General features: G+C 37.0%; 1 long non-coding RNA gene across 1 annotated transcript; it reads right to left on the bottom strand.

Annotated features, from left to right (window-relative positions):
• Positions 1-1,128: 1,128 nt before the first annotated feature.
• LOC308188805 lies at positions 1,129-25,792 on the bottom strand. Its single transcript, XR_013945780.1, has 3 exons — positions 25,735-25,792; positions 23,383-23,463; positions 1,129-3,171 (listed from the first exon to the last, which is right to left on the bottom strand). It is a non-coding gene; the product is annotated as an uncharacterized lncRNA (long non-coding RNA).
• Positions 25,793-26,226: the final 434 nt, after the last annotated feature.

The raw sequence follows: 26,226 nt of genomic DNA, 5'->3' as shown, positions 1-26,226 counted from the left end.
CTGAAAATTGTCCTAAAGTTTTCTGAAAGGAAAATGTTTTCATGAATATTAATTAGTAACATTAATTATTACTTAGCATCAAAATTTGAAATTAGAGCAGTGTATAGGCAGTGCTGTTAAAGTATTCTGGAGCACTGTATCCATATTGCACTTGAATAGGCAATTACCTATGATGAAAATTAATCTGAAAAAAAATACTTTTGGCAGGGTTCATATTTGGAAATTCTCAGCCTGAAGGAATCAAAAGTTGGGCCTAAAATGTATATCAGCAAGGTTTATCACCAATCATGAAAACAGATGAGAAGCCTTGAAATTTGTATAGTGAGGAAAATTGGCATAGAAGGCCTCTGAAGTGTATCCTGAATGTCAGTTTGAGCAATGTTGACAAATTTGTTCATTCAACTCTTTTCTGCTATGACTCAAATGTATTGAAAGAGCCTTGGAGGAATATATTTTGAGGAAATAGAAGTAAAATGGTTATACAGAGTGTGAACATTTATCAGCTAGAATTTCTTGAAAACTATCTTACAGATACATTGTGAGGAGAAAATGTCCGTACACTGCTATCAAATTCTTTCAAACTTTTAATATTGCACCCAAATATGAGCTTTAAAGCTTATGGGGAAAAAAAAATGAAGAGGGGAGACCTTAGGCCATCAAATACAGAGCACACCAATGTTTATCACATTAGATGACTCTTTTATTGGAAATAAAGCAATGAAACCTTACAGTGCTGGCCTGTAAAATGAGAATCCGCAAAGATAGAGTTTTTGTTGCTGTTGTTTTGTTTTGTTTTGCTGCTGCTGCTTTTTGTTGTTGTTGTTGTTGTTTTTATTGTTAAACTAGAAATAATAGCTTTGCTCTCAGAACAGGAAGGAAACAGACAGTTCCCTAAAGAAGGCAGTAGGTCTATCAGTAAGCTGGAACTCTCTTATTTGCAGTGATGAAGCTTCTTGGAAGATCCTTTTTAGTCTGTGCTTGGAAGGTCTAGAAGTCCAAATCTGTTATCCACTGGATGATTGTTCATACAAGCTCATAATGAGATAGTCCTTGCCAAACAATCAAACAAACAAACAAAATGCCTTACAGATTAAGTTCTTTAAACACAGAACCAAAAGAAAAACAGGAGCATATACTGAAAATATTTATTTATTGACAAGAGGAAGACAAAACAATTTTAAAATGGACTATAATATATTTGTAAATGGCCTTATGTCTATGACAATATACTGATAAAAGAGGAGAAAAATAAGTAATCCTGTAGGTTTCTTTTTATCATATGTCTTGACAAAAGTCCTGATGCAGATTGATCTGCAAACTAAATCAATACCTCCTGAGACTTGTCCATGACTTTTCTGCCTGAGATGTTGTAGTAACTGTAAAACACAGGAACCAAATTCTAAACTGTTCTTTGAGTTCCTACGTGAGTGGATTTTCAAGGATGTTGAAATATACCCATTTCTCTGGCAGTAGCTAAATTTCTTCATTTGGATTATTGACCACTATACTGCAAATTATGATTGAAAGTGATGCTTTCATCTGACTGGCAAATCTTTACTATAGATTTCTCAAAATAAAAATAAAAATAAAAAAAACACTACAGAAATAATGAAATAATGTGCCAGTATCTTATAAACGATATATATAAATGAAGTCCCAGACAGATTTCAGTAAACAATTAAACAGTTAACCATTAAAACCATTAATATTTGGGCCCAAAGTTAGATTGCTCAGAACAACAACAATAAATGTAATATAAATAAAATAATAATTAGAAAACCTCAGCTACAACATTTGATGTTTATTGAAGTTTCTTCAGACCCTTCAACAACTTTACACCATATTATCAAGTGCTTGGACTGGACTTTTCTCCGAAAAGAAATGGCTCACGTGACCTGTTACAATAATACTTGCTAGACTTCCTTTTAATTGTTATTCACATAATTTATACACACACACAAAAAAAAGATAAACTAATTTTCTCCAACCACCATGTCTCTTACATCCTGCCATTAAAACCACACTATTCAATTAATACATATGCATAGGTTCATATTTCATATTTTCAATGTGAACTTAAATGTAAGGAAAAGGCTAGCTGGAGTCAACCTACATTTTGTACACAGCTTACTAGAACTGGTCATGCATATATATGTATTTGTTTATTTATTTGTTTTGAATCATCATCATGTTTGTGCTATGACCATGCAAGAGCACTAGAACCACTGTCTTATTGCATAGTTCTGGTGCAGCAGACACCTTGCAAAAAAATCTTTTAAAAAGTTATTTTAAGCAGTTCTCTGACTCATATTCTGCCATGATAAATAGAAAAGCAGAGCAAAGATGGTATTCTGTGGTAGTTTGTATACACTGATAGCTTTTTTCTGGCTTCTGCATCCTGTCATCCTTGCACAGTGCTTTGCTTCAAGGGTTGCTTCTATCTTGGTGGTACATATGAAATTATTGGAGAAAACAGTTAAAATAAATAGTTCAAAATATGCTCAAGTGCTGTGGAAAAACATGATTCTGTGCATGGCAACACGCAATGTCAACAAATGTAATAAGAACTGAGAATGTTCTTTCATGGTGGCAAATTAGATCGTTCAAAAAAATGAGGAATTCCTTACTACACACAGTGCAGTTGCATTAAGCCAAGTGATCAATTGTCTGCTATTTAAGTGACTTCTGCAAGACCATTCAATATGAGCATACTTTTAAAGATAAGAAAGAGTGCATTCTTGAGTTTTTTCATGTTGCCCTTTACCTCCATTTCTCAGCCTTAATCCTATTTGAGCCTCTAAAATAGCCAAGATGAGACATGTTTAACTTCCCAGGTCTGCCACAGAGCCCAGAACATGTCAGTTTCATCATAAAGATTGCTTTAGGACAACATTATATATTACAACTCCATGAATTCTTATCTGACAGCCTGATTTCTAAAAACTGCTACTCCCATTAGCTGTAGGAGAGCTGGTCCACCATCTAGGCCAATTGAAAAGGAATCCCAGTGGTATGTCTTGGAACTGGTACGTTTTTCCATTTTCTATGGAAAGATAAGCATATTTTGAAAGTCTGCGGTTAAGCAGCAGATCCTGGGATATTTCCCTCTTAACTTCCAAACTTGTCTGAAGTTTGCTTGTCAGCCACCAAAGCCCAAAGGCCCCTGTACATCTGCACAAAACAAAAACAAACAAAAAAATGAAACCAACCAACCAACCAAAACAAAAACAAACAAACAAAACAAAACAAACAAAAAGAAACACACAACACTTGAACAGTTGGTTAGAATTTACTCTTCAGTTCCCATGATCTGCACAGCTCCTGTGCAATTCACTTTTGTAAGTCATGAGTGAATGTTTGTGGCTGTGCTTCTCTCACCATCATTTCAGAGACGTTGAGTAAAGCACAAATTAAACTATTTTATTTAAACAACCTATTATTTAAACCCAGGACCTTGCAATACCATAAAGTAACTGGGTGTTGCTCAGCACAAATCTCTCAGACAGGTACAGATGGAGGTGAGATGTGCTTGTTCATGCTTGAATCTGGCAGGAAGTGAGTCAGTCTGTGTGGGGAAACAGACATATTGTGCCCTACCAAAGCAGCTAAATTAGCATGCCCCCTCTTCCAGTTTATACATCAGAAATAACATAGATCCCCCATGAAATATAGACAGTTTGTATTCAGTTATGAGACTTTAGTCCCATTTTTTGTCTTTAGTTTACTACGCAATGCCCAAAACAATAAATTTATACTGCATCTGTCTAAATAATTTGTTAAATGTATAAAATATATACTAGCCTTTAGGGCAGGAAATTTTTAAACCTGCTTTACCTGCAGTATCCTTCCTAGCAGCCAAGAATGAGATGCGTAGGAATGAAATATTAAAGTAAGACTGAATTAAAAGGAAAAATCAGTTTATGACTGGTACAGTAAATAAAACTTATAGTATAGTGGAATGGAAAGTCTGTGCCTAAAGGGGGAACTTAATTACAAAACAACTAAAACAACAACAACAACAATAATAATAATAAATCATAAAATCCTAAGGAAACCAATCCTTTTGGTCACCAAGAAAAGGATATAACATAACCTGAAGTAAAAACACTTTATCATAAGTCTGAACCTTGTTCTTATTGTAAGCAACTGGGATTTTATCACTACTTTCGATCACACTTGCAGTTTAATGTTACTACAATCTCAGCCACTTTTTTTTTTTTTTTTTTTTTTTTTTTTAACGATTAGCTTAAGTTTTGGTACTCATAGCCAAGAGGATACAGGGTCTTTTTGGTCACCCCAACACCTTACATAGAAGCTTAAAAATCCTGAGTCAAAGGATACAAAATTTCTTACAAAGCCTCAATTAAAAGCAGACTGTGTATGGCCAGAATTACTGTATCTACAACTAACGGTAAAAGAGAAAGAAATCAAACACCAGTTCTCCCACAGTTCTGTATTCCAGAGGGATTTTATATGCAGAATCCAGTTCTTTATTTTTACATGCCATGAGCTTCCATTTGGTTATGCTAGTTTGAAAATATTTATAAAGTGGGGAATACGACTGTCAGTTTAATTTGTTTCACTTTCATGATGAACACTTAGATGATGAGGTCTGTGAATGTCTGAAATACAGCAGGCTTCCCCACCCTCTAGTCCAAAGCAAAAGTGGAAGATAAAACACAACAAAACAAAATAAAACAAAACAGCACTGAATGTATGTAACAAACACACACACACACACACACACACACACATAAATCCACAAGACAATTACTTAGGAGATGAAAAAAATCCAGGATCTAGTAATTTTGGACATATGTTTTCCATATGTTTTCTGCTTATGTCTTAAATGCAGTTTATACATACTCATACATTATCACTCATTACCAAGTAACCAAAAGAAAGTAATAATATTTAAAGAGGCAAAATAAACCAGATTTCCATTCTCAGCTTTAAGATCCTCTGTCCTTCAAAATTTTCTGCTCTTAGTGAATATCTACATAGAATATTGTATCAATGAAACACTTTTTTTTATTATTTTTGTTTTCCTTTTTAAAAGCATTTTATATAAGCAAGAAAGAATTTCAATAATTTCCTTATTATAAATTGGTATAAGCAATCTAAGTTGCTTTTATGAATGATTTTGCAAAACTAAGGTACTTGCTATCCATTATATGTTGTAATGGCAAAGGGTTATTTGTGCAACTGGTAGTTACATACTTTAATTTCATGCAGTTAATTGAATTTCTTTTTATTTTTATTCTTTTAGTATTGCATTTACAGCACTCCTTGCAGTGGTGGATTGTGACAATCACATTTTGATTTACAGAAAAGACTGTTCAATAGCATGCTATACTAAACCAAGCAGAGATTTACAGGAATCTATCGCACATACTTGTTGTTGATCTGAATTTTTCAGTCTGCAAGTAGATTTTGAAGATGGCAGCCAAAAATCTATTGGGATTTTCTGGAGCAAAAAGCAAGAGTGAGGTAAAGAAACAAATGAGAAAGGGCCATCCTTATATCCCAGTGCTGAGACAGTTAATTCATGGAGCATCTTTAGGTATGGCAGTGTGGATCGGCACTCTAAATAACATTTCTGTTTGTTGTAAAATGCTTGTTTTCTGATCTGCTCCTTTTTCTGACACACCTAGCTTTCTAGCCCATAAGAGTTTGTTTGTTTCCTTCTTTACCTATAATTGTGCTAGAGTTTCTATTTTGTGACTTGTCAAGAAAATGGAAAATAAGTACAAGGCTAGAAAAACATGAAGGAATGAAAACTGGAGGAAAGTCTGAATCCAGAAGGACGTGAGGCCAAAGAGAAGATGAATTAAAAGATAACAGCAATGTGTGAGGGAAAGAAAGAATGAGAGGAGCATGGAGAGAACATGGAGCATGGGAGAACAAGCCAGAACAAATAATCAGTATCACTGAATTCTTGGAGATGCTCTCAAGCATACAGATGTAGCCTGGTTATATTTAGCTAATTCCTTTAACTGGGCATGTCAAAATAAATAAATAAATAAACAAATAAAATAAAAAAATAGAGAAGTTTAGAAGATATGATGATTTGTATGTGACTTTTAGTGGAAGTGGATTTTTAATGTTCTGTCTCAAAAGCCCTGAATAGCAGCTCTTGAAATACGAACACTTTTCAGAAGACCGAAGGTTTTGACCTTTAGACAGCAAAGTTAGTCCGGTCAGAATTAATGTTATATCTTCATCCTTCTTAATCCTACTGTTCCCAGATACTGCAGGAACTACAAACAGTGGCTGGTGATATTGTGTCTTCCATTCTCTAGCATTTGAAACCATTCTGTGTGTGAATAAAGGACAGAATCAAGATTTAAGTTTCTTTGCCTCTTCCTGATTTTACTCAGATGAAGCTTCTACAAAAACCTTTGGATGGAAATTAAAGCTAAAAGTAATACTTCAAAGGAAAAAGTAAAAGCAAATCCAAGGCACTAAAACTTCACCTGGATGTGCAGGAATAACTCTCACTGATTTCAGAGATAGTCTGAACATTAAGAAAATGAAGGATTTATTTCTACTTGCCGCCTTGCCCACTTCTTTATTAGGACTTTAATGAGCAACAGCTTTAGTGGATCTCCTTCTTTTACTAGTATGCCAAGAAAGGCCATTCTCAGAAGTTATTTCTTTCTAAATGAAATGTATAGGCTATTAACTACATGAAACAATAAGATTTTTAAAACAGATGGTTCTGGTAGTTATTAGAGGACAAGTAGTTATTACAAGATAAGTGTTTGTACTTATCTAAAAGAAAATGTCAGCTTGTCATTTACTAGGTGGAAGATGTAATAGTTCATTCATCTGTAGAAGAACATAATATAGGCAAATGTCAAGATTATCTGTATTCCTTCCTAGGAGAAACATTTAGTGCTTCAGTCAGGACACTTAGACTTCTTATAGAATATGAATGATATACTTCAGCAACTGACAGCAAAGTGAATGTGTTCCAAAGAAAAACTTGAAAAGGATCGATCTTCACTGATCTTAGTAAAAGAGAAAAGGACGAATTATATTTCATTCCTTTCACTGTTAATACAAACACAGAGAATGTGAATTTTATTAAAATGAAGAAACAGATTCAAAACCAAATCTCTTCTACAAACATGCTATCAATTAAAAAAAAAAAAAAAAAAAAGAGAGACTATATCTCCATGTTAGGCATAAATAGAATCAATTCTGGGGAAAAACATGAAAAAATTTCTTTGTATTCCTCAACAGTTTTATTTTGCTTATTCTATCACTATTTTAGTTTATTAATGAATAACTTTTCTGTTGGAACAAAGCCCTTTATCTCTTTTGAACATTCCACATATCATTTCCTGCTTTTTTTCAGTTTTGCTTCCTAATGGTCATGGCTGCTACTAGTGTGTTGTTTTCTACTGAATCAATTTAAAAAATCAACACAGAACAATATGAATGGTTCTTGTTTCAAAAGCCATAAAATATCAAGTTTAAATAAATAAGTAAGGAGCTGACCACATGGGATAATTTCTCAGTTTGCATCTTGTTATTTTTTGCTTTTTTCCCTTGGCTGCAGCCACCTGTTAACAATTTGGCACTAAATCTCTTAAATTTTAACAATTACTAATTGCTTTCTCTGGCATATCTATGCAATAACAGCATAAGTGTCAGAAATCATAGAAATAATAAAATATTATGTCAGTCTATTACTCTGCTGTATTCATATCCCTGAATACTTCTAGACTGACAACGAGTTTAATTTGCCTCAAAATAATACTTACTTGTCCTCATATTTTTTTCAAACAATCAAGAAGTGTTGGTCTCTTTCTACTAAAAAACTCCCCCTGAAATCTTTCCAGCTACTGAAAACTTCTTTTGTTATTTTGAAGAAAGAGTAAGAGTGGTGAGAAGACATCTGACTGTAAACATACTAAATTTCTGTAGCTTTTTATTTAAATTAAGAAAAAATGAAATTGTTAGCAAGCATGTAATTTCTGAACTTAGCTATATAGCCTATTTGACCCAGCATGCTAAAAGACATGTTGTTTATATGTAATTTGATGTTTCTGCTTATAAGGATGCTTAAAGGATGGAGAAAGAAGACAACAGTTTCTCACTGCCGAAGATGTTGTGGATAACCTTCCCCCTGCAGAGCAACTCATGTCAGAGAGCCCTACACTGCAGAATCAAATTCAGGAATAAGTTTTGTTGTTGACATCAGTGCAAATTGTATAGACATTATATGATGAAATAATGTATTGGCTTGGAAAAGGCTATATGCATATACTTTTGAGATTATAGTGGAGCAAAGACTCGAGTTCATATTTACAACTTCCTTAGCTAAATAATGTCATGGTATGTATGCATTTAATAACTGACAAAGAAATAATTTCTTAACCTAAAAACTCACTAAAACACTTTCAAATGCAGATTTTCTTTCTATTACTTTCCAGACCCCTAAATAATTAAGCATACTAATAATCCAATGGCATTTTACTGTGGTTGCCTACACATAGGACTAAAAAGTTCTACACCAGTACTTACAGAAGCCAGTTTCTGTTTATGCTAAATGTAAGAATTTGCATAAAGTCTTTAGAGACCTGAATTTCATGAGATTGAAAACTGTGATAGAAACTTTGAAGTCTAACATCATATTTGGTAAGAACAATTTCAAATAAACCTCCCCAGGAGTATTTTCTTAATAAAACCCACAATTTCCTTAAAACTCACTCTGGAGAACAAGATATAATAAAAACAAACACAAAATAATGAATAGATGTGCCCACTCCATCACTTTGTTAACTAACTGAGCATCTAACAATTATAAAACATTTTCTTCCAGTGTTTATCTCCTATTATTAGAAGCTCTCTTTTAAAAAGATGAAAAAATAGGTTAAGTTGTCCAGGTTAGAAACCTTAACTTTTTTTTTTTTTTTTTTTTTTGTCTGTGAAACATCTTGCAAAGTTGTGGTTTTCTGTATAATAATAAAATAATAATATTAATATTATTAATAATAATAATAATAAAATCTGACGGTATTTTTGCACTCTTGCTTGGTGAATTATTTTTTCCTCAATACATTATTACATGGATATAACAAAATCAATAAAAAACCAATAGTCTGAGGACAAACAATTTAAATGTCTCTTTTTTATACTACAAATACATTCCTGTTTGAATTTAACCAGTTTCCTAAAAAATATTTATACTGAATTTCACTACAGTACACTGAAAATAAAATAAAATAAAATAATAAAATAAAATAAAATAAAATAATAAAATAAAGTAAAATAAAATAAAATAAAATAATGAAACGAAATGAAATGAAATTAAATAATGAAATGAAATGAAATGAAATGAAATGAAATGAAATGAAATGAAATGAAATAAAATAAAATGAAATAATAAAATAAAATATTAGGAGGATACAATACTTCTTTGTACAACTGAGCTTGGCAAGGGATGTGAAGAATAACAAGAAGGGATTCTATAAGTACCTTGGCCAGAAAAGAAAGGCCAAGGACAGTGTACACACTCTGATAAATGAGAAGGATGAACTACTAACAACAGACATGGAGAAGGCTGACATACTCAACAACTTCATTGTCGCAATCTTCAATGCCTGTCAGGCTTCCCACATCTCTCGAGTCCGTGAACCTGAAGAGGAAGGCTGGGGGAGTAAAATCCCTCTCACTGTAAGCAAAGAGCAGGTTAAAGACCACTTAATGAAATTGAACAATTGAACAATATGGGGCCTGGTGACATGCATCCCAGCGTCCTGAGGGAACTGGATCATGTAGCTGTCAACCCACTCTCCACCACATTTGAAATGGGAAGGCAGTCAGGCAAAGTCTTCTGGTGACTGGAAAAAGGGAAACATCACTTGCATTTTAAAAAGGGTAGAAAGGAGGACCTGGGGAGCTACAGACCGGGGAACCTCACCACTGTGCCTGGGAAGACCATGGAAAATATCCTCCTGGAAGCAATGTCAGGGCACATGCAGGACAAAGAGGTGATCCCAGACAGCCAGCATGGCTTCACCAAGGGCAAATTGTGCCTGACTAATCTGGTGACCTTCTATGATGGAGTGACTGCATCAGTTGACAAGGGAAGACCGACCGATATCATCTACCTGGACTACTGTAAGGCCTTTGACATGGTCTCATATGACATCCTGATCTCCACATTGGAGATAGATGGATTTGAAGGATGGACTATTCAGTGGATATCATCTTGAAGGCCACATGCAGAGAGTTCTGGTCAACGGCTCTATGTTTAGGTGGAGGCCAGAGAAGAGTGCCGTCCCTCAGTGGTCTGTCTGCTGTTTAATATCTGTATCAATGACATAGATGATAGGATTGAGTGTGCCCTCGGCAAGTTTGCAGATGACACCAAGCTGAGAGGTGCAGTTGGTGTAACAGAAGGAAGATAGGCCAACCAGTGGGACCTGGACAAGATTGAGAAGTGGACCCATGTGAACCTAATAAGGTTCAATAAGTCCAATTACAAGGTGCTGAACCTGAATCAGGGCAATCCCAGGCAAGAGTCTTTCCTGCAGAGAAGGACTTTGGAATTCTGGTGGACAAAACGCTCAATATGAGCCAGCAATGTGTACTTGCAGCCCAGCAGGCCAACTGCATTCTGGGCTGCATCAAAAGAGGAGTGGCCAGCAGGTCGAGGGAGGTGATTGTCCTCCTCTACTTTGCCCTCGTGAGGCTCCACTTGGAGTAATGCATCCAGTCTGGGGCCCCCAGCACAACAAGGATGTGGGCCTGTTAGAGCAGGTCCCAAGGAGGACCATGAAGATCATCAGAGGGCTGTAGCACCTCTCCTGTGACGAAAGGCTGAGAGAGCTGGGGATGTTCAGCCTGAAGAAGAGAAAGCTCCATGGAGAATTCATTGTGGCCTCTCAATACTAAAATGAGGCTTATAAAAAAACATGGGGAGCAGCATTTTACTCAGGCAGATAATAACAGGACAAGGGGGAATGATTTAAAAAAAAAATCAGAAAAAAGTGGGAAGGTTTAGATTAGATGTTAGCAGGAAATTTTTCACTGAAGGCGGTGAGGCACTGGAACAGGTTGCTCAGAGAAGCTGTGAATACCCCATCCCTGGAGGTGATCAAGGCCAGGTTGCATGAGGCTGTGGCCAACCTAATCTAGTGGATAGCATCTAGTGGACTATCTAGTGGGTAGCATCCCTGCCCATGGCAGGGCAAGATAATATTTAAGGTCCCTTCCAATCCAAGCCATTCTATGATTCTATAATGATTCTATGATAATAACAAATGAAATCTTTTTGTAGGTCTATATTTTTAATTTCCAGAAAAACAAAATCCAGGTGCTGAGTGGTTTGAAAACTTACTGACAGCATTTTATTGTTATGTTATAGATCCTAGAAAATGCACATGCTGACAAAACATTAACCAGAGTAGTTTAACTGACACTGCTCTCTAATATATTCATCCATTTATTTATCAGTGTCATATCTATATTTTTCTATTTAATATTCCAGATTTTTTATTTACTCAAAGATGTGAATTGCTAATATTGATGGGTAAGAAAGTAGTGGAACTTAAATAAGTGATTTAATCATGCAAATGTTCATAATTTTTATTGGGATGCCAAATACATTAAATAGCAGCTCACCTTACTTTGATCTGTGTCTGCAGAGGAGGCAGTAAAAAAAAATAATAAAAAAAAAATCTGTCACTAAGTATTTCAGTTTACCTATATGGATCTCTAAGATATCAAAACGTACAATAAAATCTGAAAGTTTACCTAGGAGCATAATATGCCTCTGTCACCTTATATTAATATGACAAATTTTAAACTATAATTTATGTATACTCTTGTACTTCATTATTCAGTCATCTTGTACTTAAAAATTCTCATAGAGAAATTGGTGCAATATTTCTTGTTTTAAAGGTGTTTCTCAGTATGTTTCCTCTCTAAAACAAAAATAAATCTATAAAGAAGTGGACATGTATTAGTGTATTATTTGTATTAGTGTATTATTTATGGCATTCTTTCACAAGTAGGACCTTTCATGAAGAGGACCTGGGCAACCTGATCTAGTGAGTTGCATCCCTGCCCTTGACAGGGGGGTTGGAATGAAATTCTATTTAAGGTCCTTTCTAATCCAAGCCATTCTATGATTCTATGAATAAATGTTGTATTATATATTTAGAGTAAGTAAACTTTGAGTTTCATTATGAACTTCCAAATGGCTAAGTAAGGAGTCCAAATAATAATAATTTTAGACACTATTATCATTATATACCAAATATTTCATAAGATTTAATATTCGGTTACTATAAACTTTATATTTAATATTCTATATTAAATTATAATTATTAGGTAATGCACAAACAAGAAGTTAATCTTAAGGTTTTTTTTTTCTTTTTTCTTTTTTTTTTTTTCCCCCCTTAGAATCATAGATTTGTGGGATTGGGTTGCAGCCACAAATTACAAAATCACAAAGTACAATGAAAGTACAATTAAGTCCTAGTCCCTGAATGGGATTCCTTGATTCTTGATAAAATAAAGATAGCTGGGAGAAGTTGCTGTGGAAAAAAAAAAACTTAAGCATTATCATAATTACTATTCTTTCTGGTATATAAATGTCTTTTTTAAACCTTAGTATATCACTGTAAAAAGTATTTTCTTCATACCATTTTCCGAACTTCTGTATAATACAACAATTTCTTACCTGTGAATTTAAATTAATATTACATTCATTATGGGAAAGAAAGTTTTGAAGCACATAGCAAAATTTATCTTGTGAGTTATATCCTATACTGTAGGTAGTTTACTTTACAAATAAGATCACTTTCAACTCCAGGATGATCAGGACATGTAGTATCATGCTTTCAGTATATAGCACCATGTTGCAGAAGAGGGTTGGAAAACAAGGGAATTTTTCTGGCCTTAAAAGACGTTTTTGTATCATGAAAACTTATGTGCACTGTGGGATTTTTTTTTTTTTCCTTGATTTACGTCTGTTTCTTCATGAGATCACAAACGTATGGCTCTCCTTACCTATCCATGTATTTACCCAGAATGTTTTCTCATATTCTATCATCCTCTTCTTAGACCCTGCAAAGTGTAGTCTTTCCTGTTTGTATCCTGCTGGAAACAGAAATTTCTAAGCCTATCTCTTTGATTGTGTGATTCCTGTTCACTTCTTGCAATTGGATCTGCATTTCTTTTACTATTCTTGCATGTTATGTGTTTTCTGTCCATTTTCACTCTTTATCTGCATTTATGTTGTAAGACCTCAAATATAATCATAAGCTTAATTTGCACAGCCTTTTTGTTCTTTCTGATTAAGATTTTTGTCCAAACATGGCTTAATATCTAGGCTAGGACTCTTCAAATATGGCATTATAAATAATTTTGTTAGCTGTTGTTTTCAAAATCCCATAAAGGTTTCAGAACTTGACTTAAGACAAGCCAAACAAGATAAAACATAAAACATAACACACTGCAGGAAAATGGACTACAGGAATATATTTCCATTTACTTCTTCCAGTAGGAAACCTGTGTCACAGTGTCAAGCACTGTTCTTCTAAGTTAATAGAAGGGACACGTGGCCAAACCACTCTGGTAAGATGTAGACGATCCACACATTTGCAAGTGAACCTTGGCTCTCTTCACATTTGTCCTGGTTCCAGTTAGGACAGAATTAATTTTCCCTCATAGTAGCTGGTAGGGTGCTATGTTTTGGATTAGGATGAGAAGAGCGCTGATAACATGCTGATGTTTTAATTGTTGCAGAGCAGTGTTTACACCAGGCCAAGGACTTTTCGGCTTCTCGCTCTGTCCTGCCAGCGAGCAGGCTGGGGGTGCAGCAGGAGCTGGGAGGGGACAGACCCAGGACAGCTGACCCAAACTGGCCAAAGGGGTATTCCATACCATCTGACGTCATGCTAAACAATATATAGGGGTGGCTGGCCGGGGTGGGGGGCTGGCTGCTCGGGGATAGGCTGGGCATCGGTCAGCGTGTGGTGAGCAATTGCGTTGTGCATCACTCGTCTTCTTACACATTATTATTATTAATACTATTATCATTATCACTATTATTATTATTATTGTTATTATTATATTCCTGTCTTAATAAACTGTCTTTATCTCAACTCACCGGCTTCACTTTCCCGTTTCTCTCCCCCATGCCAGAGAGGGAGGGGGGAGGGTGAGCGAACGGCTGTGTGGTGTTTAGCTGCCAGCCGGGTTAAACCACAACAACATTTTTTTTCCATTATTTAAAATTAACATCCATTCAGCCCAAAGGGCCTGAAAAACAACTATCTATTCACCAGACTAAATGCATATGGATAGTACCTAGAAATAAATAATAATAATAATAAAAAAGCTGTAGTTCATTTTTAGATATGCTATTCATCTTCATAGCTTACATGCTGAAGGGTGAATCAAAACATTGAAGTGTTACAGTCCAGCTGTATTTCCAATAAATCATTTTTTACTCTATGAAGACTAGTTTCTGTGGGCCAATTTAGTTTTAGAGCAAAATGTTAATCTCTCTCCTTTGAGGGATGAAGACATGATTGGACATGTTCCTGAGCATTTCGATCAGGTTGCTTCAAATTTAAATGTGGAGGAGCAATGGATGTTCTCTGGAGGTCCCTTTCAACCTCAATTATTCTGTGATTACATGGACTACATCTGACAACTCATTTTTGTGTTCTCAATAGGAACTAAAGTTTGTGTCTTCTACCATTTGCTGTCACAATGTTAGCAACTCTAGATTTTTCTTCACTGTTTTGTAGTTGGTGGGTTTCTGAGTTAAATGAATTAAGAGATTACAGGCACCACTCTACACCACTGTCTTGATGAAGTTATAGTTAAATGAGATTATAGAAGCTTGTCTTCTTTCTTCGACTTTTCAAGACAATTATAATACTCTTCAAAGACTTTCAAAAGCAGTTTCCAAGTCTTTCTTCATATTTTGTTTACTTCTCTTTGAAAACTCTGCAACTGCATTATTTTCTATTCAAATTTCACTTTGTAGGATTTCATCAAAACGACACAGAGAGCTCTTGCCTGTTGTTCATCATCAAGTAAAACAAATGCCAAGCAAGCTGCCTCAATATTAATGTATTCAGCAAGACTTGGAGAGTTCTTTCACAAAGGAGGCAAAAAGGACATTAAACTAGAAATGACATTATCACATATGTCTGTATTTCAAACAATTAAAGCACTGGCAACTGTTGATAACTAGAAACTGAAATGAACTCTTGCTAACAGTTTCTGCTGGAAGCAAATAAATACCAAGAAGAACTACAAAGCAGGTGTATAAAATGTTAATGCAAGCTGAAAAGTGTACACAGATTTTATTTGGCCGTAGAAGTCAGAACCTGGTCAGGCATCTAAACACTATGGTCACTTTTCAGATTTCGGTGGTGTTTTCAACTACCACTTTGGAAATGTGCTATTATATACTATATATTCTAAACTTAAATATATGTCAATAGTCTATGCTTTCAAAGAGAATATCACCTGCTAGAATATATATCACATGCCATAACTTCTCATTCATATTAGAGAACTCCAATGGATACATAACTGCATGGTATTTGACTTTCTGTGCATTCGATACTGCTTCAACAGTATCTAACAAAGGTGTTATTTTTTTCCCACCTTTCAACAACCTGTATAAAATTTACATAGACTTACAAAGTATGCTGACTTCAATTTTAAATAAATGTAAGCTGAAAATTCCAGATATTGACTGAAACTTTTAGCAGTCTGAAATTCTGTCTTCACTCATTATGTGATAGAAAGAAATTACTCTTTTTTTTAAACCAGATCTGAACTTTCACTTGGTTTATTTGATTACAGTTTAGTTCATCTATTTTTCATTATTTTTTAACCATAATGTCTTCTTCACAAAGGAAATTGGTAATGTTTTCTTACTTTGATTCCATTTACTTGAATTTTGGGGCAGAAGCTGAAACAGCTTTGCAACTTATAAAGTGATGATAGTAGGTTACCAGGTAATTTTTCTGAAAGTCTTGAAGTCCTAGTAAGTACTGATCATTTTTCTGAGCATTCCATGAAGTTAAATTGTTAATCAAAAATTGTGAATATCTCCCATTAGGTTCTCAGTTGCTCAAAGGCCACCCATTAACAACAGAACCATCATAAAAGTTTATATTTCTAGCTACAAAAAAGAATTAAACTATTAACTTATTTTTTAACTAGCGGAGATATTCCGAGAGGTTATCCTATAAGGCATGTGCTTACACAATGTGAAATTCAGATCTCCAGGAGTGTGTTTTGCAGTTTCATTCACTGTTGTCATTAGTTTTACTTGTCTTTGATAATGTGGAATCACTGAAGCTGACATCAAAGACATCTTTATTTTCCCCTCAGGAGATTATACCAAAAACAGGGTACTAGAAAGCAATAAGCACAGAATCAGTGATATATTCCCTGAGACAGTGGAAATATTCTAAATAAATTCTAAATAAATATATGTCTAAAGGGTACTACAGGCAGTTAAGTGAGTGAATTATACATTTGAAATTTTCTTCACTAAAATAAAATATGCTGTTGATAACTTTCAGGTGCAACTAAAAAAGCACACCTATGGTATTTTGGTATTTTAGACCTATTGACAGGCACTTGCAGTTGTGTGTAAAGTGTTCTCCCTTTACAGCGATTACTGCAGACCTATATGTAGTTTTTCACTCTTGACAGTTATTTTTCTTCTTTTTGACTTCTTACAGAAAGTTGGAAGTTCTACATTTATTTTTCATTTGTTTTGCAATGAACCTTGAAATTTTCAGAATTTTCCAGAAAATGAAATTGAAGGGAAAACATCTTGAATAGCTAATATTCCATTTAATTTTGATGTCTATTATTATTTTGTTTTGAGTCCAGTAATGAGTGGAGTACCCCACGGATCAATCCTGAGCACATTCCATTTTAACATCTTCATTAACAATCTGGACGATGGTGTACAGCACACCCCCAGTAAATTCACAGATGACACAAAGCTAGGGGTACTGTGCACTTAGTCACATGGTCTGAATTTTTGGGTAGACCTGTGTGGTGCCAGGAGTTGGACTTGATGATCCTTATGGGTCCCTTCCAACTCGGATATTCTATGATTTTATGATTCTATGGGGGTAGTGGCTGACTCACCAGAAGGCAATGCTGCCATCCAGAAGGAACTTAACAGACTAGAGATGGGCTAACAAGAATCTCATGAAGTTCAAAGAGAAGTGCAAAGTCCTGCAACTGGGAAGGAACAACCTCAGGCATCTCTACATGCTGGGGACCACATAACTGGAAAGCAGCTCTGAAGAAAAGGACCTAGGACTCCTGGCGAGCATGAAGTTGAACATGAATCAACAATATGACCTTGCCACTAAGAAGGTTAATGGTATTCTTGGTAGTTCTAGACAGGGTATTGCCAGCAGGTCAAGGGAGGTGATCTTTCATCTCTACTCAGCATCGGTGAGGCTGCACCTGGAGTACTGTGTCCAGTTCTTGGCCTTCCAGTACAAGAGAGATGTGGACACACAGGAAAGAGTCTAATGGAGGACTACCAAGCTGATCAAGGGACTAGAACACTTCTCTTACAAGGGGAAGCTGAAAGAGTTGGGATTTTTCATTCTGGAGGAGTCTCAGGGGGGATCTTGTCAATGTCTATAAATACTTGAAGGCAAGGTGCAAAGATGGAGCCAGGATCTCTTTGGTAGTGCCCAGTGGCAGGACAAGAGGCAATGGGCACAAACTGGAACACAGGAGGTCCTGTCTGAATATCAGGAAGAACTTCTTTATTGTGTGAGTGATGGAGCAGTGGCTCAGGTTGCCTAGACAAGTGATGGAGTCTCCCTCTTTGAGCATATTCAAAAGACATCTAGACATGGTCCTGGGCAACCTGGGTGTCCCTGCTTGAGCAGGAGGTTTGGACTACATGACCTCCAGAGGTCCATTCCAACCTCAGCCATTCAGTGAGTCTGTGATTTATCATATTATAGTACATAAAAACTGAAAGATAAAATGCACGTCAGTCTAATATCTACTTATTTAATTCTAGAAATAATAAATATTTTCTTTTTCTGTGAAACATATGAGTGCAATCAGCACAGTTTTCAAAGAGACTGCACTTACCATTTTTCCCCTACTACGTGCACAGAAGTAAGTATACTGGGATTACATCCCATGTATCCCTTGGATGTTCATATTTGTTAGGTATAAAATATTTCGTTAATAGAAATAAATATTACATAGTATTGCTTAATAGTATTTCTGGGTCATGAAGTACCATCTGAGTGATATCTAAAATTACATGCTTAGGACTATTTTCCTACAAAAACTAACCTCAGTATAAATTAGAATGTCTTTGCAGGAGCTACTTACTACATTGTGTCTGAACAGTTAAACTGTTTTTGTTACAGCGTCTAACTTCAAAATACAAGCTATTTTTCAGAGGACACACCTAGATGTAGACCCAAGTTTACTTATAATTTTGGTTTGTTCTTGGTGTCTGTATGCCAGATTTTATGTTGGCAGGATATTGAAATATGCACTAATCCCATCAGATTGCAAATATAAGAGGGAAAAAGCTGCTCTGTTCTTATAAATATGTTACTATCTACAATCAAAGACAAAATACTGTCAAAGTGAAACCCAGCATTTCTTCTTTTTATTTTGTTCCTGTTCTATTAAGCTTGCAAAAGAAAATTCAAACGCCACTGCACAGCTACTGAATGATAGGGTGTGAAAATTTATTTTGCAGTCAGTAATGAATAACAACAAAGGTGTTTATGTCCGCATATAATTATTTTTAAAGCATGTGGAAAAGGACCTGTTTTTTGGGGGGGATTCCTGTGACAGAAAATAATATATATACATCTAATAATACAATAGATCTTCTTCTTGGATAATAAAATAGATGGTGGTTGTTTTGTTTTGTTTTGGTTTGGTTTTTTGCATATGATGGTTAATTTCTGCCAGTGATTGTCACTACCAACATTAGTAGGAGCTGCTTCTCTGCTGCTTCAGAGGAATTCTTAGAGTCCATGTAACTACTTGTGTCCTAAGGGAATGATCTGAATTACCTATATGAACAACATGAAAATAAATGTTTTTGACACTTGATTACTCTTCCTGTTATGTGTTTAGCCTTTACAGAGTTAAGTAATTCCTGACTATATTTTAGAAGTAATTTTGTATGAATGGGAAGGAAAAAAAATGTATCTTTCCCCATTTTTCCTGTGTTAATGGATTTTCAAACACAATTCTGAATACCAAAAGTTTTAGTTATTGCATTAGATGATTCTTCAATACTCTTGACATACCTGTGTAGTGTCAGAATAGCAGAAACGTTTCTTCAGTTTAAATAAACTAACACATTTATATAAGAGCTCTCTAAATGATATGGAGGCTTTTACTGATTGCTAGCATGGTTAATGTTCATCAATGCTGTATTATGCTTTTAGGAGTGCAGTAATATTGCCCTTAGCTTGTTTTTAAACTAGCCTAAGTTTTCTCATATATCTTTAGAGTTTCAAGGACTAGGGCTATGATAAATTATTTAGATGCATTACTCATCAAAGAGCTGAGATACATAGTTATTCAGACAACTACCTGACAAAGAAAATTTGTTGACAGGATTTCCTTTTTATTCAGTGTCATCTGAGTGTTAACTTTCAAAGTCAAACATTAGGATAGTGTGTGAGGAAAAAGACAAAAAATCTTGTATTAAATAAATGAATGAAATATTGGAAAAACTAGATGCATGTTGGCTTCAATTTCTGTTCCTCACTGCTTTTTTAACTTGATTATCCATGTAATTTTTTTCCTGGGAATCTCACAAATTGTATTAAAACTAACCACCTTCTTACCTCTTCTTCTCTCAGTTGCTACCAAATTTATGACTTTCACTGAGCAATGGAAAAACATGTAATAATGAAATTTGTTGTGACTTTAATTAATTAATTTAGAAGGTTTAAAAAATTTTTTGAGATCTATATGAATTCATTTTTGCATATATTTCTTCTTATCTACATAATTCACTCGTTTCTTTAAAAACTTACCTATATTACCAATACAATTGAAGATACACTGTCACGTGCTTTTAAATTCTATGTGCAAGAATTGCAAGTGTTGCAATTGGATTATAGTCATCTGAAAGTCACATTCCCCTCCAGAAAACATCCCTAGAATTCTTGTAACATATTATATCAACAAAGTTAATCACCATGTTGTAATTAAATTGATAGGGAGATTCCGAGATCAAATGCAGGGCATTATAAATAGCTACCAAGTTTACGGGATTAGCTTATTTTTCACTGCAGCTTTGTTACAGGTTCATGTACATCCACTTTTACTATTATTATTATTATTATTATTATTTATTTATTGACACCCTAGGTATGAACTGATCTCCTAGAAATCTTAAGCTTAGGAATCTCCAAAATTCTGTCCCCGCTTTTATGAAATTGAAGTTAAAGATTAAAGAAAAATCATTCCTTCAGGAAGGCTTTTGTTGGAAAATATTGTATTACCATCAGGGGAATGTCTGTAGGCAGAGTGGAAAACAACTTTATTGTTAGTAGAAAACTTGGTGCGGAGCACTGCTCTTTTTTTCCTCCCAGAAATCTGAATGTATAGAGGAAGTTTTCTAGCCCTTTCTTCTATTTTCATTCCATTACCTTCTCATCAAAAATCTGAAATGCCAAGGAAGTGGAAATCTGAATGCCAAGGAAGTGGAAATAAGGACTAAGGTCTTTTAGTCCTGCATTGAGATCTCTGCCCTTTGAGATGCACAAAGGAGTGCCCTTTCTGCTTGTTCTGATTTTGGTATGATTAATTTTAAATTATTATCTGCACATGGTCCATTCCAAGCAAGGAATGTAGCAGGGTAGCTCACTCCCTGAGGCAGCATGGACTTCAGCTTTTTTCCACCACAGTTTGAAGACAAGCTAAAAGTCATCCTTGATAAAAACTCCACATGCTAAATCCTTATGCAAAAAGTGGAGCCATGGACTCCCAAGACTTTTTTTTTTTTTTTTCCAAATAAAATCATGACGTGTCTTTGCCTTAGAGAAGTATGTTAAGACTTAGGTAGAGCAGGCATATCTTCAGTCCCAGGCAGTGTGGGGAAGTCAAGTAGGAGTTAGTACAGAGAAAAAGGCAGCCACAGTCACAGCCAGAGCCCAATGGGATATCTTCAAGAATTTTACAATGACATATAACTAAACGGTCTTACACATGACCAGCTTTCAGCAAAATAGATGATAATTTTGAGTGTGAGGATGGTTAAAATTTTAGGCAGCTAAGTAAATCTCTGAGTAAAAAATGTAAGTGCCATAACAAATTAAAAAATATATAAATCACTCAGTCTTAAATTCATCTTGAGATTCCATGTCAAAATATTTTGTATACTGCTGTTAATGCCTCTTCAATTTTGTAACACTATGGAGAGAGAAGAGGGAGAAGAAAACACAAACATTTACGTCAGGGAACACTGATAAAAGTGAATCAAGATTCTCTTTAGGGGATCATCAATCGGAAAGAAGCAGGACATTTTCTGGGGGGTAGACTCTTCCATTTTTTCCTTTTATTAACTTTCTTCAAGTCTACATGGCTAACTACAACTGCCATGTGATTTTTTTTATGAAAGTTGCAAATCTCTTTTGTTCTCTAAGAGTAGTTTCTCTAACACAACTGAGCAGATGTAAGGAATGACATAGGTACTTTTTAAGAGGAAGAAAAAAAAAATGAATTTTAGGGGGGGAGAAAAAAAAAAAACTTTATAATAGAAAGTATTCAGTGTATTCTATAGGCAAGTATCATGACAAATATGTACATTTTATTATTTTAAATTTACATTATAACTTAAGAGATTTTGCTTTAGCCATATCATAGTAGCAAGAAAGAGCTACAATTTTTAAATTAAAAATACTGCTCTCTGGACCAGGAATAGACCTATAATTTTAATTGCCAAGATATTTCAGTTTGAAAATATAAAATTAAATAGAGTTAGATCTTAAAGAACTTTCTTGATTCTTCAAAAAGTGGATAGACTCATAAAAGAAATTAATATTAGAACAGTTTTCTTTTTAGCTCATCTTGCCTCTGGACTGCCACTGAAGTGAGTTAAAAATATAAGCTTTTGGTTATAATATAAGCTTTTGCAATGCATGTTTTATCTACCTTGATGTTAAGGATTTTTCTACAAGGCCTTTAAAGCCTTTAGCATTTTGCTTTGGGAGAACAGCTTTCAACTGTAAGGAAGATAAATTTTCCTAGTAGTTTTGTCTCTCCCTAGTGGTCTACTTGCTGGAGGTCTTTAAGTTTGCTGTTCTGTAGAGATTTAGATTTAAAGTGGGAAAAAAAAAAAAAGAAAGAAAGAAAAAAAAAAGATGATATTTATCTGAAAAAAAAACTGATACAAACTTTTAGAGGACTATGACTGAGATATAATATTAATTGTCTGCATCCACGCTTCTGATTTTGTCTTCTTGATACATTGTTTAGTAAAGTGTAGACATAGAATATTGGGTGTATTATTGTGTTGGTGGTGTATGTTAGTTTTTCAGTTACAGTTGTTTATGGATTTCTTTTAAATAGTTTGTTTTGTTCCAGAAATCCATATTAAATTATTTTCTCAAAATAGCATAATACTCTTGGCTGTTTTTTTGCTTGCAAAGTATGCTTGACAAAACCCTTCACCTGGATTTAATCTAAAGGAAGAAAGACTTGAAAAATCTGTGATCATTCACTTAAAGGAAACAGATTCTGAGAGAGCAGGAAAGAATGTTTGACCCTGACCTTTATTCTGTAGGATGTAGATTATATTTCTGTACAGATTTAGACCAGTAGTCTTTTATATAGCATCACTTTTCCCTAATCTACATTTTATTTAAAAGAAGATATTGTAGTTAGTCTAAATCAATCAGTTATTGGAAATCAGTAATTTAATTCCTAACCACTTGCTTCTGTGATATGGGAAGCCAGGTAATTTTGACTGTATGATGAGATGTTTTGACATTTTCAAATGCAAACATACTCATTCCAGGCTAACTTCTGATCTTGATTATACTATTCTACAAACACAGAAGTAGCTCCATAAGAGTTTGTAATTTGTAATGCCATAACTAAGACAGTCTGCTCCAGTGTCGCTTGTTGTGTATGTTTATCAACATCCTTGTTGTTGTTAACTTTGTTTTCATTGTTTCCCATCTCAAATTCATTGTTCTGAGAGTCTAGTAATGACTCCTGATCCCTTGGCTCAGATCCCATCTCTGTTAAAGCTTTGTCCGGTTGAGTGCAAAATGCTTGTATCTCTTTATGGCAATCACTCAGATGACTTATTAGGTGCACCATGCTGGTACTAAAAAGATTGCATACCTTATAGTCACGGCATTTTGCGATCTGGGCATGACTCCTTCTCATCCGTACATCATATTTTAGATCCTAGAGGAATGCTTCCTGCCAGAAAAAATATTTAATCCCATTATTAAATTAATCTATGAGCTTTTCTTTTTTCTAATATGCCTCTCCTCTCCCCTCCTCTCCCCTCCTCTCCCCTCCTCTCCCCTCCTCTCCCCTCCTCTCCCCTCCTCTCCCCTCCTCTCCCCTCCTCTCCCCTCCTCTCCCCTCCTCTCCCCTCCTCTCCCCTCCTCTCCCCTCCTCTCCCCTCCTCTCCCCTCCTCTCCCCTCCTCTCCCCTCCTCTCCCCTCCTCTCCCCTCCTCTCCCCTCCTCTCCCCTCCTCTCCCCTCCTCTCCCCTCCTCTCCCCTCCTCTCCCCTCCTCTCCCCTCCTCTCCCCTCCTCTCCCCTCCTCTCCCCTCCTCTCCCCTCCTCTCCCCTCCTCTCCCCTCCTCTCCCCTCCTCTCCCCTCCTCTCCCCTCCTCTCCCCTCCTCTCCCCTCCTCTCCCCTCCTCTCCCCTCCTCTCCCCTCCTCTCCCCTCCTCTCCCCTCCTCTCCCCTCCTCTCCCCTCCTCTCCCCTCCTCTCCCCTCCTCTCCCCTCCTCTCCCCTCCTCTCCCCTCCTCTCCCCTCCTCTCCCCTCCTCTCCCCTCCTCTCCCCTCCTCTCCCCTCCTCTCCCCTCCTCTCCCCTCCTCTCCCCTCCTCTCCCCTCCTCTCCCCTCCTCTCCCCTCCTCTCCCCTCCTCTCCCCTCCTCTCCCCTCCTCTCCCCTCCTCTCCCCTCCTCTCCCCTCCTCTCCCCTCCTCTCCCCTCCTCTCCCCTCCTCTCCCCTCCTCTCCCCTCCTCTCCCCTCCTCTCCCCTCCTCTCCCCTCCTCTCCCCTCCTCTCCCCTCCTCTCCCCTCCTCTCCCCTCCTCTCCCCTCCTCTCCCCTCCTCTCCCCTCCTCTCCCCTCCTCTCCCCTCCTCTCCCCTCCTCTCCCCTCCTCTCCCCTCCTCTCCCCTCCTCTCCCCTCCTCTCCCCTCCTCTCCCCTCCTCTCCCCTCCTCTCCCCTCCTCTCCCCTCCTCTCCCCTCCTCTCCCCTCCTCTCCCCTCCTCTCCCCTCCTCTCCCCTCCTCTCCCCTCCTCTCCCCTCCTCTCCCCTCCTCTCCCCTCCTCTCCCCTCCTCTCCCCTCCTCTCCCCTCCTCTCCCCTCCTCTCCCCTCCTCTCCCCTCCTCTCCCCTCCTCTCCCCTCCTCTCCCCTCCTCTCCCCTCCTCTCCCCTCCTCTCCCCTCCTCTCCCCTCCTCTCCCCTCCTCTCCCCTCCTCTCCCCTCCTCTCCCCTCCTCTCCCCTCCTCTCCCCTCCTCTCCCCTCCTCTCCCCTCCTCTCCCTCCTCTCCTCTCCTCTCCTCTCCTCTCCTCTCCTCTCCTCTCCTCTCCTCTCCTCTCCTCTCCTCTCCTCTCCTCTCCTCTCCTCTCCTCTCCTCTCCTCTCCTCTCCTCTCCTCTCCTCTCCTCTCCTCTCCTCTCCCCTCCTCTCCCCTCCTCTCCCCTCCTCTCCCCTCCCCTCCCCTCCCCTCCCCTCCCCTCCCCTCCCCTCCGCTCCCCTCCCCTCCCCTCCCCTCCCCTCCCCTCCCCTCCCCTCCCCTCCTCAGTGGGTTTGCACACTGCTTAACACACAGGTACTCCTATTTTTTATACTCTTATTTTATAGACAGTGCAAGAGGTAGGAGTGGGAATAGGATTACAGAATCACAGAGTCATAGAATTGTAGGGGTTGGAAGGGAACTCAAGAAATCTTTGGGTCCAAGCCCCCTGCCAAAGTAGGTTCCCTAGAGCAGATTACCCAGGTAGGCGTCCAGATGAGCCTTGAATATGTCCAGAGAAGGAGACTCAACAACCTCCCTGGGCAGCCTGTTCCAGTGCTCCGTCACCCTCACTGTGAAGTTTTTTTCCATGTTCGTGCGGAACTTCCTGTGCTCTTACTTCCAAGAATTATAATAAAGTGCAGTGGTATTTAAAGCTTATACACCCAGAATGTTCTCTAATAAATTCTCTCAAAGTTAGAAATTATTTGCACTTTAAATACTGTATGGTCCCACAAAATAATGTCATTTGGTTGGCTGAAGCAAACTTAAAATATATAGCTCTCTTGCTGATGATTATATGCCTTGGTCCTGATGGTCTCAGAATTCAATTTTTGATATGGGAGCTTTCTATTTCTACATCAGTGCATCTATGATTCTCAATCAAATGCTATGGATTCATTAGGCTGACAGCTTAAGAAGAATTGTATCATTCCATCTATTTAGGAAATATTAAAAAGAAAAAAAAGGGGGGTTAGACATTGACTTACCTGTAAAGTTCATAGCCCATTTGGTAGCCCTTGAAAAAGAAGAAGTCTAGCTTAGATCTGGGAGAAAAAGGGAAAAGGGAAAATGTTCTTTCTCAGTTTTCAAAACATTTTTTGCTCCTTCAGAAAGGACGGACAGATGTGGGGCCAGATTCATCAAGTTGGATAGCAGGTTGCTCCAGAGGAAGATGAGGAGCTGATACAACTGCCTCACATGTAGTGTGGTCATAGGAAATACTGAAAAACACACTAATGAAGTTTTAAAAACTGAAGAATTGGGAAGGTGGCAGTCCCTGAAATTGTATTTGAGGGGCAGGGAATTACATCCTTTGCACTGCTGTAAAATGAAACTGTACTGTTCCCTAAGAGATATGTAACTTCTGTGATGAAACCGAGGGGGCTCAATAGGACTCAAAGATGTATTTAAAGAAATTAATGAGAAAGGGACTGCATCATTAGAGAAATTCTTATACAGAATCAATCAATATCTGACAG

The sequence above is a fragment of the Anser brachyrhynchus genome, assembly GCF_964034855.1.
Source record: "Anser brachyrhynchus genome assembly, chromosome: 2".
NCBI classification, from domain to species: Eukaryota; Metazoa; Chordata; class Aves; order Anseriformes; family Anatidae; genus Anser; species Anser brachyrhynchus.
This window is presented reverse-complemented; position numbering and strand designations above follow the sequence as displayed.